The sequence below is a fragment of the Panthera uncia genome, chromosome F2 (genome assembly GCF_023721935.1).
Source record: "Panthera uncia isolate 11264 chromosome F2, Puncia_PCG_1.0, whole genome shotgun sequence".
NCBI lineage: Eukaryota > Metazoa > Chordata > Mammalia > Carnivora > Felidae > Panthera > Panthera uncia.
The window spans coordinates 61534466-61550658 of NC_064812.1; the positions used below are offsets into that span (position 1 = coordinate 61534466).

General features: G+C 43.0%; 1 long non-coding RNA gene across 2 annotated transcripts; it reads right to left on the minus strand.

The window, feature by feature from the left end:
• Positions 1–6828: 6828 nt before the first annotated feature.
• Positions 6829–11210, minus strand: LOC125924629 (uncharacterized). 2 transcript variants are annotated; one of them, XR_007458490.1, is made up of 3 exons: positions 10879–11210; positions 7445–7594; positions 6829–7100 (listed from the first exon to the last, which is right to left on the minus strand). It is a non-coding gene; the product is annotated as an uncharacterized LOC125924629 (long non-coding RNA). The 2 variants fall into 2 exon arrangements; XR_007458491.1 differs by lacking the exon at positions 10879–11210 and adding an exon at positions 8676–8731.
• Between the last annotated feature and the right edge of the window lie 4983 nt (positions 11211–16193).

A 16193-nucleotide genomic window follows, 5' to 3' on the forward strand; every position in this document is an offset into this window, starting at 1 on the left:
GTAGGAATGAGTTTAAACACAAATGGCCCTTGCTAAGAGAAATGTGTCAGAAATAGCTGGGGCTAGGGGCACCTGGGTGGCTCAGTCGGTTAAGCGTCCAACTTCGGCTCAGGTCAGGATCTCAAGATTTGTGAGTTCGAGCCCCGTGTCGGGCTCTGTGCTGACAGCTCAGAGCCTGGAGCCCGCTTAGGATTCTGTGTCTCCCTTTCTCTACTCCCTCCTCCCCTGCTCACGCTCTGTCTCTCTCTCCTTCAAAAATAATAAACATTCAAAAAAATTTAAAAAAAGAAAGAAAGAAATAGCTGGGGCTACACAAAACTGAAGAGTTTATGGTGAGACCTCCTAGTCCCGTAGAAACATGTTCTGCAGTGAAGACAGAAGAAAAGACAAATGAAAAACTTCTTCCTGAAGTTTAGGAGTTGATGCTACCCTATAAGGTATTTCTCTAATTGGGGAATTTTGATATTTGTTATGATAGATAAGGACAGTGCAGAGCTACTAATAGCTCTCCGATGGCCAATTTATTCTCCCCTTCCAGGAGAACCCCATTTTTTTTCAGGATTGCAATGTACTCATTTGCAAAGAACTAAAGAAATGACTGGTTTTCCAGCCTCCTTTAGTTAGGAGCTCTCACAACTGTAGTTCAAGAAATGAAGTGGAAGCAAAAGGGACTGGACAGCCTTTAAAAAATTGTCAAAGGCTATTGACGCAACTGGGACATGCTCCTTCTGCCCTTTTCCTTCTTCCCCCTGATATGTGCACAGTTTGCCTTGGACTCAGATGCCATCTTAGGAGCATAATGACAAGAGACACATCCTGAGAGTGGCAAAGAGGAAGCCCAAATTCTTGATTTGCCAGGAAGCTGCCACCTCAGACCTGAACTACCTAACTCCATTCTTCCTTTGCATTAGCTAAAAATGACCCCTAATTTATTTAAGCATTGGGGGGTTTTGAGGAGGAGAGGATAAAGGGTGGGGTGGGGGGGTCCCTATTACTTACAGCAATGCCACAACTCACTTACAGAGACTAAGATGCATATTAGACATTTTCTGTCCCATTCGACTGCTAGAGAACCATTCTTCTGGTCTACCAAGCTCAGATGTTTCAAATGTAAAATTTCCATCTTAACTTATCTAGAAGTAAATTACTATCTGATCCCTTTACTCCCAACACTAACCATTTATCCAGTGCAAGGGATGAGAATTCTAACTTTAAGAGCACTGTGGGGGTGCCTGGGTGGCTTAGTTGGTTAAGCGACTCTCGATTTCAGCTCAGGTTATGATCTCGCGGTCGTGAGATAGAGCTTCGTGCTAGGCATGGAGGCTGCTTGAGATTCTCTCTCTCCCTCTCCCTCTGCCCCTCCCTGCTTGCTCGCTCTCTCTCTCTCAAAAAAAAAAAAAAAAAAGAGCACGGTGGAGGTCATTCCACAGTGAGACTAAGTAGAGGTGAGGGGGCACACTGGGGCATGCACATGGTTTCCCACCACCCAGAGATTTCTACTAATCTTTATGATTGCCGCTCAAAACTCCATCCAATGTTTTAGAGAAATCAACCAACTAAAAATCTAAATCTTTCCAATATCTCTACCTTCCTTATAATCACATTCAGCAAAAAGTAAAATTATATTTAAAAATAGCTGTAGATAGACAAAACTGAAGAGTTTACTGTTAGTGCTCCCAACCCCACGGAACCATGTTCTGTAATAGGAATAGATAGAAGAAAAGAGAAATGGACAAAATTTTTGTTGGGATTTTAGGAGTATCTTAAGGCTTTAAGGAGCATTTAAAAAAATTTTTAGGTTTATTTATTTTGAGAGTGAGAGCAGGGGAGGGGCAGAAAGGGAGGTACAGAAAGAATCCCAAGCAGACTCTGTACTGTCAGCACAGAGTTTGATGTGGGGCTCGAACTCACAAACTGTGAGATCAAGACCTGAGCCAAAATCAAGAGATGCTTAACTGGCTGAGCCACCCAGGTGCCCCTAAAGGACATTTTAAGCATGAATTTCCATGCAGACTTCAAATAAGAGAACTTAAAATGAAAAGTGATTGTAAAATAATTAAATGATTTTTTTTTATTCCCCAAGTTTCCATTTTGAGAGTCATTTACCTCTAGAAATGAGGAAGATAGAGGCAGCTGTAATTCACTGTTCTAGGTATCTCAGACTATCTGCAGACTCAAAATGTAAATAATGAATTGGTTGGGGTTGGCCAAATCTGCTCTATCGAGCTTACAGTGCCACTGACAGACGGGTGTAGGAGGACCTTCCAGTTCAGGAAAGACCAGGATGTACAGGAGAGATGGGCTGGGGTGGAGGAAAGGCCCACCTACTGCCTTGCTCCTCCTCTTCCGACCCCACCCACTCTGTGGAACCCTTCAAGGATCTTGACAACAGAAAGCAAATTCAGCCCTTTAATGGTGACCATGACGGTGAGATGCAGGGGCTTGTTCTTTGTCCAGCATGGATTGATCGCCTTGTGTATGAATCCAATGTTAGCCCCACAGCAGTGGGGGACACCATCCTCCCCACTCGAAGACCTGGAGGTTAAGTGGACAGTTAGGGCCAGTTATAGCGGAAGGTAGAGATTTTTACAGCAGTGATGGGTCTCCAGAGGCCAAGTTCCACGTGGCTTCATCCTACAACCTCTTAAGGATGAGCTTCCTATTTTAAAATGTGGATGGAAAGAAGGAAAGGGAAATGTAAAGCAGCTCGTGTTTATTCTCAAAAGAGAGAGCGGTGACATATGCAGATTAGATAGAGGGTGACTTTGAAAGCAAATGTAGCACAAACTCTGGGGTGACAGACCTGGGTTTAAATTCCAGACTTACTATTACATGAAAAGTGGAGGTGATAGGAGGCACTCTTATTGTCCAGTGACCTACTTTCCAAGAAACCAGTCCCAACTTCCCTTAAAGAATGGTTTGCAAGGAGTTGGAACCACATAGGGAGCACCAGCTACCCTGAATGAAACATGCTCCAGGACTCCCAGAAAAGCTTCCTGGTTGGAGTCTTGAGTTTGTAAACATACACTTTTGCTTTAGACTTTGTTACTTTGATAAAAATAGCCACGTTTTCTTTTCTTTTTTTTTTTTAATGTTTATTTATTTTTGAGAGAGACAGAAATGGAGTGTGAGCGGGGAAGGGGCAGAGAGCAAGGGAGACAGAATCCAGAACAGGCTCCAGGCTCTGAGCTGTCAGCACAGAGCCCGACGCAGGGCCCGAACTCACAAACTGTGAGATCATGACCCGAGCCATAGTAGGACGCTTAACCGACTGAGCCACCCAGGCGCCCCCAAAATAGCCAAGTTTTCTAAAGATGAGTCCATGTACAAGTTTTGATAATATTAAGAGACACCGTATCTTATCATAAGTATCATACTAATCTTATATCTTATTATAAGAGAAACAGTAATGATGTCAAAAAAAATTTTTTTTTACTGCTACTGCTATTACTGTATGACTTGGAGGCAGCAGGAGAGTTTGGGGGAGCTTCCTGGTGCTTCCACTGGGAAGGAGCAGGACCATCCTGCTTTAGAAGACATAAGAGCTTTTACTGCTGTGGTGAAACAGGGGCCTTGCCCCATGTTGGGAAAGTGGGAGCTCAGGAGAGGAAAGGGCCAGTGATGTGAGCTGCCGAGGCAGAGATGGGCCCCTGGCTGCCTCGGGAGAGCATCCGAGGTGGGCAAAGAGAGGGGGGGACTGCCCCAGACCCTAGCAGGGAGGGCTTGAGAGGCCAGTGGTCCCTCGGTGGGGATTCAGATCAGAACGCGGTGGGGGTGATGCAGTCAGGGCCGCGCATGCCCGAACGTACGGTGGCGGACGGCTGTGAAAGTTGGGGAAGCGAGGGTTGGTGGCACGATATATGTTTTGAATTTATTTCCCGATTTCTGTGACAGAGGCTTTTTTTTTTTTTTTTTTTTTTTCACATGGCTTTTTTTTTTTTTCAGACTTATGGTCAAGTTTTCCATCAGGTTCCATCCTAGCGACCACAAACGAGACTTACATTTCTGGGTTTGGAGTTGCTCGTGTGGGCAAAACCCGGCACTTGTACAAGCAGAAGTGTACGTGAAGAAGGAGTTCTCAGTCCCACTTCGCTGTGGAAAAACCCAGCCCACGCCGCCGACATCCACACAGCAGTCGACGCTGGCACCGAAGGGTCTGCGCCATATTGCCTCAGGCCACAGGCCAAGAGCAGGTGACGTTCCCCTCAAAAGCATGCTAGTGCATTCTGGAGCCAGAACTGGACCTCTAAAGAATTGTCTCAGGCAATATCTCAAACTACATGTATGTGGGAGGCGGCCCCAAGTGGGACTACAGTCTCAGGTGACTGCCCCGTCCCTACTTCAAGCTAGCTGCTAATAATACCAAAAAATGAGAACGGCGCTTTTAGCAGAAAAAGCATTCTCTAACTGCCAAAATATATTTTTCTCTCAAAAGGGAAACAACCCTGCGCAAGAAAACATTTTAGCTGCTTGTTGACCTGACGTCATCCTCTACGGCTCTATGCTAATTACCTCTCTGTTAATTAAAATCTAGAGTACTCATAACACCTGTAGCCCAGCTTGGACAGACTTGTGATTCATGACCTTCAACTTCAAAAATCAATTTCAAAAAGATACTCCTACAATTTTTCTTGCCTGGTGGGACCCCAGGAGTCTCTCCACAAAAATCCTTGATTTGTTTCCAGAACTTACCTCATGACTCCCGTTGTCTCTGGGAAGTGGTATCGTTCTAATGGGATCTCAGCAAACTGTTAAATCAGCCAGTTCAGCCCAATTCCCAAGCCAGGAAACAGCCCTTAGCAACCTTCAGTATGTCTGCATCCTTTGAAATGGATATTTTAAAGGTAAAGATAAATTATTTCTGAGTCTGAAGAAGACTTTAGATATTGTCAAAGGAACCCTTTTTCCTGCATGTGAACATTTTTCTAGAAGTTGAAGAAGCCACGCTTACCACAAGTGTATCTTTAGAAAGCTGCATTCACTGTAATTATACATGACTTATAAAGCACATTAGGCAACTGTGTGTGTAAGTAAATGAGGATACTCAGCTGTGTGACTCCCGAAGGGCCTGGTAAAGATTACAAAGTTCCAAATAGGTAATAAGCACTTTGTGGAGGGCAAAATAACAGAATTCCGTTTTCATATTAGCAGGGTGAATCTTAGATTTGTGAGAAATGAGGGCGTTTTGCAAACTATAGCAACACCACTGTTCCAGTTCAGGCCACTTATACCAATGTGACTTGTTACCCTTTCTGACAGAGCTTGCTCACAGGCTCTTAATCTACTTCATCATCATTAGAAACAATGAGTTGTACTCTGAAACTTCAGAATTCCCAAGCAAGACGATGCAGTATATTAAACTCTTGTAGCCATCTGTGTTACGAAGCATTTCATACACACATGCATGCATACACATGTGTATAGACCTACATTTGTATACACATATGTATCAACATACATATATATATATATATATATATATACACATACTTATCATCATTTTGCGCTCTGAGAAGAGATCTCTCTTGTGCTACGGGATGATCCTCATTGACTTTAAAAATGATCAGGAATGGGGCGCCTGGGTGGCTCAGTTGGTTAAGCGTCGGACTCTTGATTTCAGCTCAGGTCATGATCTTGCGGTTCATGAGTTCGAGCCCCACATCCAGCTCTGCACTGACAGTGCAAAGCCCTGCTTGGGATTCCCTCTCTCTTCCTCTCTCTGTGCCCCTCCCATGCTCTCTCTCTCTCTCTCTCTCTCTCTCTCTCAAGATAAATAAATAAAAAAGTTTAAAAAAATGATCAGGGAGGGTGATAATCTTAGATATGGCAGGTCTTTTCTCATACAGATCCCCATTTATTTGGGATTAAAGAGAGTCACTTATTACTACTAGGAAAACGGCTCTCCTCAGAAAATCCTATGGATTTTATGGGGCAACTGGGTGGCTCAGTCAGTTAAGCCTCCAGCTCTTGGTTTCGGCTCAGGTCATGATCTCACGGTTTCATGAGTTCGAGCCCCGTGTCAGGCTCTGCGCTGGCAACATGGATCCTGCTTGGGATTCTCTCTCTCCCTCGCTCTCTGCCCCTCCCCCACTTGCACTGTCTCTGTCTCTCTCAAAATAAATAAATAAACTTAAAAAAGAAAGAAAGAAAATCCTATGGATTTTATTGTGCTGTTGAGTATTTTCCACAGGCACTTTTTTCATCCTTCTCACAGAGCCTCATCATCTCCTAAACTAGTTCTCCCACAGGGGTGATTTCTGCCTCCAGCGGACATTTGGCAATGTGTGAAAACATTTTTGGTTGTCACAATTGGTGGGCGGGGGGGGGGGGGGGGCGGTTGGAGGGGGGAGTGATGCTGGAACCCCGTGAGTAGAGGCCAGAGATGCCTGCTGAGCCCCCTGCAAAGCACAGGACCACCCCCACAACACCTGCACAATAACGAGTCACCAGGCCCAAAATATCAGTAGTGCTGAAGCAGAAAAATTCCATTCATTAAAAGTCCCTCCCTCACTCAACATTTATGCTGTCCTTCCAACATTCAAAACTGAGTTAACTCTGATTACCTAGAAGACTCCTCTCAATAACCAACCAAAAGCATGTTGACGTGGTGATAACTATTCACCCTTGAATGCCAGAATCATTCATAGCCCAGGTATTTAGCTCTAGAAATACACCTGTCCTCTCTCAGATGCAAAAGTTGGTTAAATCTAGTTAATGTATCCATCGGGACATGGTATATAATGAAAGTTAGGGGTAAAAAAAGAGTACGTGTACGAGCTTCCTAGGGCCGCTATGACAAATTACCACAAACTGGGGGAGGGAGGAGTGCTTAAAACAGTTTATTCTCTCACAGCTTTGGAGGCCAGAAGTATGAAATCAAGGGGTCAGCAGGGCTGTGCTCCCTCTGCCATCTCCAGGGGAAAATCCTCCCTGTTTTTTCTGGCTTCTGGTGGCTCCAGGTGTTCTTTGGCTTGTGGCCCCATCATTCCAGTCTCTGCCTCTGTTGTCACATGGCCTTCTGTCCTGTGTCTTCTCGTTTGTGTCTTATAAGAAACTTGCCACTGGATGTAGGGACCACCTGGGCAATCAATTAATTATATCTGCAAGGGCCATTTTCCTAAATAAGGTCACATTCACAGGTTCCAGGTAGATAGATCTTGTGAGGATCTATCTCCCAAGATATCAACCCAAGACAGTGTGTGTGTATTTACACAAAATTACAGTGACAAGGCTATGCTCACAATAAGCAAAACATTTTCTCAAAGTGTAAAATAAGGTTTAGCATATTTTTACTTGGATCAATAGTCTCCCTACAACTTCTGTCTTTTGAATTTAAAACTCCATCATCTCCATCTATAAACTACATCAATTGTTTACAATAAAGACCAGGTATCAGAAAACCTGGTGGCTGGAGAGAACTTCAGAGAGAAAGTAGCAGGCTTACTTCTGGATATGTAGGATGTATGACACAAAGCAGGAGAGGTGCAGCTTTAGAAGGTACACACTTCCACAATCCTTCTAAGTAGCTCTCCAGTGTTGCATGGTTTCATCGGGAAAAGGCAACAACAGAAGATCATGGAACTCAAAGGAACCTCTAAGAGAAAAAAGAAAGACCTTGAAAGACATTTTGTTAAAATCTCTTTATTTTAGAAATTAGGAAACTAAGATCCCAAAGACTTTCATCTTTGGTTGCTTGCTCTCCCGTGTCTTAACTGACGCCAGATTAGAAACTCAATTAGAAGCTCATCATTCTTGACCAATGTTCATTTTCTACATGTTACATGATGTCTAACCTACTCTCTTCCTACTATAAAGTAAACCCATTCTTCTGATCTTCTTTTAGTTGAAAGAGAGAGGAGGCCCCCATCCATAAGATGTATTCTTTTCTTACACCCTGCATAGTCAGGTCAGGCTACCATAACAAAATACCCTAGACCTTATGTCTTAAACAACAGAAATCTCTTTTCTTGCAGTTCTGGAAGGTGGGGGTGTGAGATCAGGATATCATCATGGTTGGGTTTTTGTGAGAGTGCTCTTCCTGGCTCACAGGTGACCGCCAACTCACTGGGACCTCACATGCCTTTCCTTCGTGTTTGTGCAGAGAGAGAGAGAGAGAGAGAGAGAGAGATAAGCCCACTAACCCTATCAAATTAGGACCCCACCGTATCAACTCATTTGCCCTTAATTACTTCCAAATACAATCACATTGGGGGTTAGGTCCTCAATGTATGAATTTTGAGAGGACAATTCAGTCCATAGCACAGATCCTATCACCTTATGTCAATAAAAAGTATTATACTTGCAAAACATTTTTTTCTCTAACTTTGTGATTTGCTCCATTTAACAAATTGAGAAACTGAGGCTCAGAGAAGTCAATCGGTTGGTCCAAGTTCATACAGTGAATAAGATGCAATCCAGAACACAGCACGTCTTTTATCTGGATTCTGGAGCTCCCTCCCAGTGTTCAGGATGACCTTGTGTACTGGTCACCTGTTAGTAGTTGTCCTTATAAAGCATCTACAAGCACTGTGAAAACAAATGGCTTCTAACAAGGCCCTTGGAGAGACCTATGGAAATCTAACATTGTAATTCTTGTACATGACCATCTGACACATTAGTGACTTAAACCCCGTAGAATGGAAACAGTTTAATATGTCATCTGTTCTCATGCGCACCAGGACTATGGCTCGAGAGAGGATTCAGCTGTTCCCACAGTAAGCCACCAACTCCTACAAAAAAAAATTTAAAAAAAATCGTAAAGGAATAAATGATTATTCACGGTGACAAAAGCACAAGTATTTCGAACAAGAAAACATTATGTTAAAGAATGTAAGAGGGAAAAAACCACCCTGATACAGATTCATTCACTGAGCTTTTCAATGTAACTTCTAAGATGAAACACACAAGAAACGTTTTATGCCACTATATAGTATGAAGGTTTTACCAAATATAAACAGCAAAAATACCATCTGTTGATAGTGATATGTATTTCTAGATGATTCGGGGTATAAACATAGAAACGTAACACGTAAGATATTTTTAGTTAAAGTTAAAGCTTTTCCCACTTATGTTTGCTAGTAAAAATTATTAATTTTTATAGGTATGATGACACTGTTGTTACAGAAGAATTACTGTAGAGATTCAAATGGAAGTAAATATTGAGAAATGGAATGGGATAGGTTTTAGGTCTGTAATGAACTTTCAAATTAAAAAATGAAGCAAATAATGTATTAAATCTCATTTATGTATATGGTAGCTCGTTACACTATTCTTTGAACTTTTATCTCTGATTTTATGTTTTGAGGGATTGTCTAAAAATTTACAGTAAGAACAAAAAGAATGAAGTTACCAAAATCTTAGAAGCAAAATATAAATAGTGTATTATTTAATAGAATATGACTACTCGGTATTGCATGAATGGCTCACATAAGAGGAACCCAAGAGAAAAGATGCATACACACACACACACACACACACACACACACACACACACCTGTTCAGAGAAACATACACATTTTTCCAATGTCTGTTACTAGGAGGACATATTGATCGATAGATTTGAAGCAACCATAACTATTTTTAGAATTAAAAAAGAGAATAATAATTTCATCTTGAGTAGGCTAGGCCTGTTTGATTTTTTTGACATACAAAAAAAACCTGTACACAATTAATGTATACAACTTGATGATTTGGGAGGTGAGGGTACACCCATGAAACCATGACCATCATCTATTCCATAGGCCTTTCCACCATCTCCCAAACTTTCCTCCCACCCTCTTATTTATTGTTGTTATTTTTTGTGATAAGGACACAACCTAAGACATACCCTCTTAGTAAATCTTTAAGTACACAATACAATATCATCAACACCAGGCACAATGCTATCCAGTGGACAGTTTGACCTTGATAGCCAGAATTCTTCATTTTCTGATCCAAAACAAATACAAAGACGCACCTTCAGGAGAACTGAATCCACACGCACCTACTATTAAAAGCAGAGTTTGTGTGGAAAGCACTCATGAGCACACACACATTCTCTTTAAGCTTCGATTTGAAAGGCTTTTTGAAAGGTTAGAAACCTTCCCCTCAAGGGTATTCAAAAAGCCAGAAGTAGCTTTTTGTCACTTGCTCTGAATTTTTTCCCCCAAGACGAAATACAGGAAGCCGACTCAGAGTAGCTAGTAAATTCAGTCATTTTAAGGGCTCCATACTTCCCCCTCTTCTCTCGCTCTCAGACTCCATTCTTGCCCCTCCCCAGAAGTACAGCAGCCAGATAGCAGACAGAGAGCACCTTGAGTGCAAGTGGAGCCTCCAGCCTACCTGAGGGGCTTTCCTTCAAATAAAGCTTCCCATTTTGCCTCTCTCATGAACGGTGTATGTGTGAGAGCAGGAGGTAAATACGCCAGGGAGACAAATCTGGTCACACGCTCAGAGTCTCCTCACTCCCGTCCTTGGAGAACACCATCTTGCCTCTGGAAGCCATTAGTCCCCATCACCTCCCAGTTTGCAGCTACCATAGTAAATTCATTATTTTATTTGACAAATAACTCTGCGTTTGACCTCACATGATTAGAGAATGTGGGAACGCGTGGGGTTAGGAAAGATGCTAAGCCAAGTTACAGGAAAGAAGACGAAACCTCACCTCATAGGAGGAAGACAAATGAAGTGTGCATAAGTGCAAAACACATCTGTGAGCTCTCGCACAACTTAGCCCTGGGAGTTTACAGGAGCAAATGCCACACCTCAAATACTGAGTGGCTGGAGACAAAGAAGCAGTGTGATCAGTCGACTGTCTCACAATTTTAGGAAAAGCTGAAATTGTAGATATAATATTTTCCTATTAACAAAGAAATAATTGTTTCTTTAAAAAATATTCACCTCTAACCCCATCCCTGGGAAATGGTACGCTATTAGCACCTTGATCCACAGACTTCCAGATGCTTAGAGAGGTTTTCCCTGAGAAATCTAGCTTAAAAAATGACCCAATCCATCACTATCGGCCCCACTGTGAACACTTTGGTAGCAAAGGTCAGAAAATCCACATCAGACTGGTTGACGCAAGGAGGGATATTAATCCAGAGGCTCAAATGAGGTCTCTCTCAGGTCTGCCGTCCTTCACAATGGCTTCATTTGCAGATGCCCTGTGATGAAAAGAGGGCCACAGCAGTAAAAGGCTATCTTCTCCCAGATTTAAATCCCTGAGGTCATAAGCTCCCCTTCCTACCAGTTGCTTTTACAAAAGACCAAGTAATGGCTCCAGTTGCATTGTGTGGTCATCCATGAACCGACTACTTTGGTCAGGGGAACACAATGAACTCAGGAATGCTAAATGCCCGGGAAATAGAGAAATGAGGAAGAATGCCTTTTTTTTTTGTCTCTACGAGTGACTAATCAAGCAGTGTTGCTTATGCTATAGTGTTGCAGACTATATGAAGACTTCTTTAAATTTCTACTCACAGCCTCCTGAATGTACCAGGCCATACTCACAATGGTCATTTCATCTTCCCAACTAGTGACCAAATTTTGTTACTGACAAGCATCTCGCCTGGTTCCTTCTGCCCTCAGGTCAATGGTTCTCCTGGGTGGCTCCCAAATCCCTTGGGATATAGACACCTGGCGTCTATATTCCAGCTGACTTTCAAATTAGAGTGTCCCACTCTGTCACCCATCTCTCTCTTTCTCTATCCCTGACTCTGTCTTGCTCTCTGGCTCTCTCTGCTTAAAACATCTAAACTCTTCCTCTTTAGCACTGTGCAATGTTGTGTCTGTTCAGAGGGCCTTTTGAAAGACAGCATTTGGTTGACTTTCAGATCATTGTTTTATGTATATTGTGGAAGACAAGACACTAAAGAGAGATTTGGCTCCACCTGGAGTATACGTAATTACATAAGAGACCACAGACATGACGGGTCAGATGGTACTGGGGGTTGGTGGGTAAGACTGGAACCCCACTCTGTCATGTTGCTGCTCCTAGGGACTCTAACTGCGTCTTCATGGAGTAAAAGAGTTCTGGGGTAAATTATGAGTGGACCAGTTTCTAAAGCAATACCTGAAGGCCTACATGTCATAATGGCCACTGTGACGGCAGGACTACCTCTGTCTCTATGGAGATAAAGACAGAGTCCTCAAGGAAGACAGGGAAGAACACAGAGTCAGTCTGCTTTGGTCTGAATCCACAACTCTGCAACCGGCTAGCTATGCAACCTTGAACACACCTTGAACAAGATAACCTTAAATAAATACAACCTTGACGTCTCTGTGCTTCATTTTTCTTGTATATAAAAAAGGAGATATATTAAGAGGTGCCTGGGTAGTGGAGTCGGGTTAAGTGTCTGACTTCAGCTCAGCTCATGATCTCACAGTTTGTGAGTTGAGTTCAAGGCCCACACTGGGCTCTGTGCCGATGGTGCAGAGCCTGCTTGGGATTATGTCTTTCCCTCTTTCTGCCCCTCCCCAGCTTGCTTCTCTCTCTCTCTCTCTCTCTCTCTCTCTCTCTCTCTCTCAAAATAAATAAACAAACTTAAAAAGAGAGAGAGATTAAAACTACCTACTTCCAAGTGCCTGGATGGCTCAGTCAGTTAAGCATCCAACTCTTGACTTCTGCTCAGGTCATGATCTCACAGGTTTGTGAGATTGAGCCCTGCATGGGACTCCATGCTGAGAATGCAGAACCTACTTGGGATTCTCTCTCTCTGAGAATCCCTTCACCTGCACGCTCGTTCTCTCTCTCTCCCTCTCAAAATAAACAAACAAACAAGCAAACTTAAAAAACCTCTACCTACCTCATGGGATAATTCTGAGGATTAACTAGAACAACACACATGAAGGGCTTGCCACAATGTCTGGTACATAAGACCTCCATCAATGTTAACTGATATAAACAGTATCACTACCATTCCCACTACTAGAAACTACATGGTGATTTAGGAACACGGATTTTGGAGCCAGACTACATGAGTTCAAACCCAATTCCATATCTTACTGTGTTATCTTGGGCAAGTTACTTAGACTCCACAAGATTTAGTTTACTTACCCATAGAATAAGAACCATAGCATACCTGCCTAACAGGCAGAAATAAAGATTCAGTTAAATAAATAGCTCACTTGGCTCTCAGACGTTGTCTATCATTTTATGAATACAGCGTGACATTTGAAGTTTTCTGAGAAGCCCTTTCCACCTCAGTACCTCCACAAAGAAACAAATATCCACAAATGCCATTTCTGTCCCAGGTATTTGGAATCTTAGAGTTGGAAAAGTACTCCTTCAGTTTAAAGGCCGTATTTGCCAGTAAATGTAAATGCCCTGAGGTGGCTGGGGAGGAGGTGTATCCAGCCAATAGCTCAGCATTTTTGGTAGTTTAGCAAATGCTTCCCAAGGTGACAATTTTAAAAAGAATGACTGAAGGTAAGAACACTGGACAGAGGAGCCGTGAGTGATGTTAACAACACCTAGGGGAGCCCGGGAGTGGGAGAATGGCCCCAGAAGTGTAGACGAGTGCTCTCAAAAATGTTATTGACCTTCTCAATTTGGTCAAGGATTCATGTTAGACAGTCCCATTAGGCTCAGGGCCCAGCACGGGCTACAGAGCCCAGATTATTCTCTAGGTTCTGAGCCACAGCACCTCTACAATAGACCAAGCCAACATCGAGATTTGCAAGTGCTTTCTCTAGATTTTGGAAAAAGTGGAGCTTTTCTGAAGAAATGTTGAAGCTCCGTGGAGTGGCTGCTTGTAATCACTCTCTACAGCCCCAGCCTTCTAGTCTTTTCCAAACAGTATTTTGACGATGATACAATTCTCCTCTTCAGATGTGGAGAAACTGGAGAACTGAATCATTTCATAAGACCGCAAAGCACAGAGGAGGCAAGGACTGTCTCAGAAGAATGGGATGAGCCTAACTCAAAGAAATCCTCACTTTATTAGCCAAGTTTTCCCATGTGGAGAGCGCTCCCGAAGGAAACTTGGGGCACTCTCATCCTGCAGCATGTTTTAAAACTCAACCAGACTCAGCGATAGGGACCGCAGGAGACAATTCTGACCTCGCCAGATGAAAGGGTATGGTCCAGCTCTCATTTCTGTAATGAATGACCCCAGTTACCTGGGTTGCCAGGCCGGGAGTGCAGGCAGAGAGAGCTGGTTGTTCACATCAGCTTTCGCTTGGAACGGGAGCAAGTCCGATCAGTTCTTCGGCTCGGCCCTCCTTTCAAGTCTCTGGAAACATCTCCAGGGAGAAAATAACACTAAGAAACACAGAAATCTTCTCTCTTCCCCGCAGGCCTTTGTCACCGTGCCAGTTCCTAAGCGCGCACACTTGGCAGACCGAATCACTCTGATACACTTTTCCCAGGGTTCAAAAAGAAAAGATGAACAAAGAGCTTGTGGCTTCAAGGGGGAGCAAAGGTAGCCAGGAGTCTATGAGGTAGCTCATCTTCTTTCTGGCAAAGGGGGTAGGGAGTGGCAGTGAAAAGAAATCACCTTGTCAGTGGTTTGGGAGACCGCAGGTTTGGTGCCGGAGGGCATTTTCTGGGCTGGCTCACCCGGGTGGCTGCAATTTTCCAGGGGTAAAGCAGAGGGCGGCTTGTGTCAGCAAAGGGTGACACTCCAAGGCTGTGTTGTGGTTGGCGCTTTTTTTTAAGGCAAGGGAAAGTACTACTCCTTTAAAACTGGTTCTCAAAAGGTATACCGACTTCCTCTAGCAATATTTCTCAATGAATTCAGCCAAACAGGAAAGTCAAAAATAGTTGATATTTTCTTTAGATTTTGAAAACAAACAGGATGTGTCTCTTTTCTTCTTATCTTGGCCCCAACAACGTTAGCAGTTGGTTCAGTTCTTCTAGTGTAAGAATTTTTATAACCACGTTAAGATTCAAAGTGTTAAGTTACAAATGGCATGGAGATGAGAACGAGTGGAAATTTTCGCCGTATTTTTATTATGTGCTTTCACTTTCTATAGCTATCAGATATATTTCCTTAGCAGTCGGCCTCGTATCACCCCCACTGAATAAGACAGACTTTAAACAAACATAGTGACTATGTTTAGATAGTGTACTTCTCTGGATATTCGCCAAGAATTTGAGATGTGAGAAATAAAAATTCATCCTCAGCTTTTAATGGAATTGGACTAGAGCCAAGAAAATGTAGCACAAATCAAGTGTCTTCTCCAATGACGTGGTGCCAGTGACATCATAATTGGAGCTGAGATTAAGAAACCTCACAGGACTTCAGCTGTTATACTCTCTAATTCCTTGGTCCATAGAATTACTTTCTTCCCACTCTCTGCCAATTTATGAAGAATCAGAACATTGCCTGGCCCGGTGGGAGTGAGGGAAAATATCTCTCTCTAGATGAAGAGTACAAGAAATTGAGGCTTAATTTCCCTGATGTAGTCTCTGGTTGCAAGGTGAGCCCGGTTGAAGAGGGATGCAAACAGTCCCAGCCTGACCCTGCTTGGCTGCATCTTGAAAATGTCCGTTGTCACCCACGCGAGGTCCAGCTCTGCAATGTTATATGGTTTTCTGTGGGTTCTTTTTTCCTATTGACCCAGAATGATGAACTTCTAAAAATTGACACTAGCCAAATACCTATGAGACTGATTCAAAACACCAATATATTCATTCCCAGTGAATAAATGTAACTCCCTAAGGCTCGAGGTGGTTCCTGAGTATGCTCAGATCATTCTTTCCTCTGGAGGAAAAGTTACAAGGGAATCTCACTTACATTTAGAAGATGGTTTAGTGAGTGCAGTATTAATATAATGCTAATGGATACCATCAAGGGCTGATAACCTTGCCACCCGACTTCATCTCCAGAAAGATTTCTCAAAAACGACAGGAGGGACAGTATTTTGGTCAATGTTGGAACTCTAATAAATTAGCCTCTCAATCTTTTTCTTTTTTTTTAATTCAGGTAAATCTCCATCATCCCTAAATGATAGAGCAATATTCAGATTATGGCGGCAGCATCTGGCAGTGACAACAAAACACCCCGATGGCTTTGGCAGGATCAGGAAGAAGGGCGAGAGCCCTTGACTGAGTTTGTGACACATCCTGTATCTCCTGTATGGCAATTTGCAAACGCACTAACTTTATTGGCAACACGCAATTAGACTCCACCCAGGGGGCTTACATTTGCACATGAGCAGACATCACGTTCATCCATCACGTTTTCTCTTCTTACACTTGCCTTAAGAAGTGA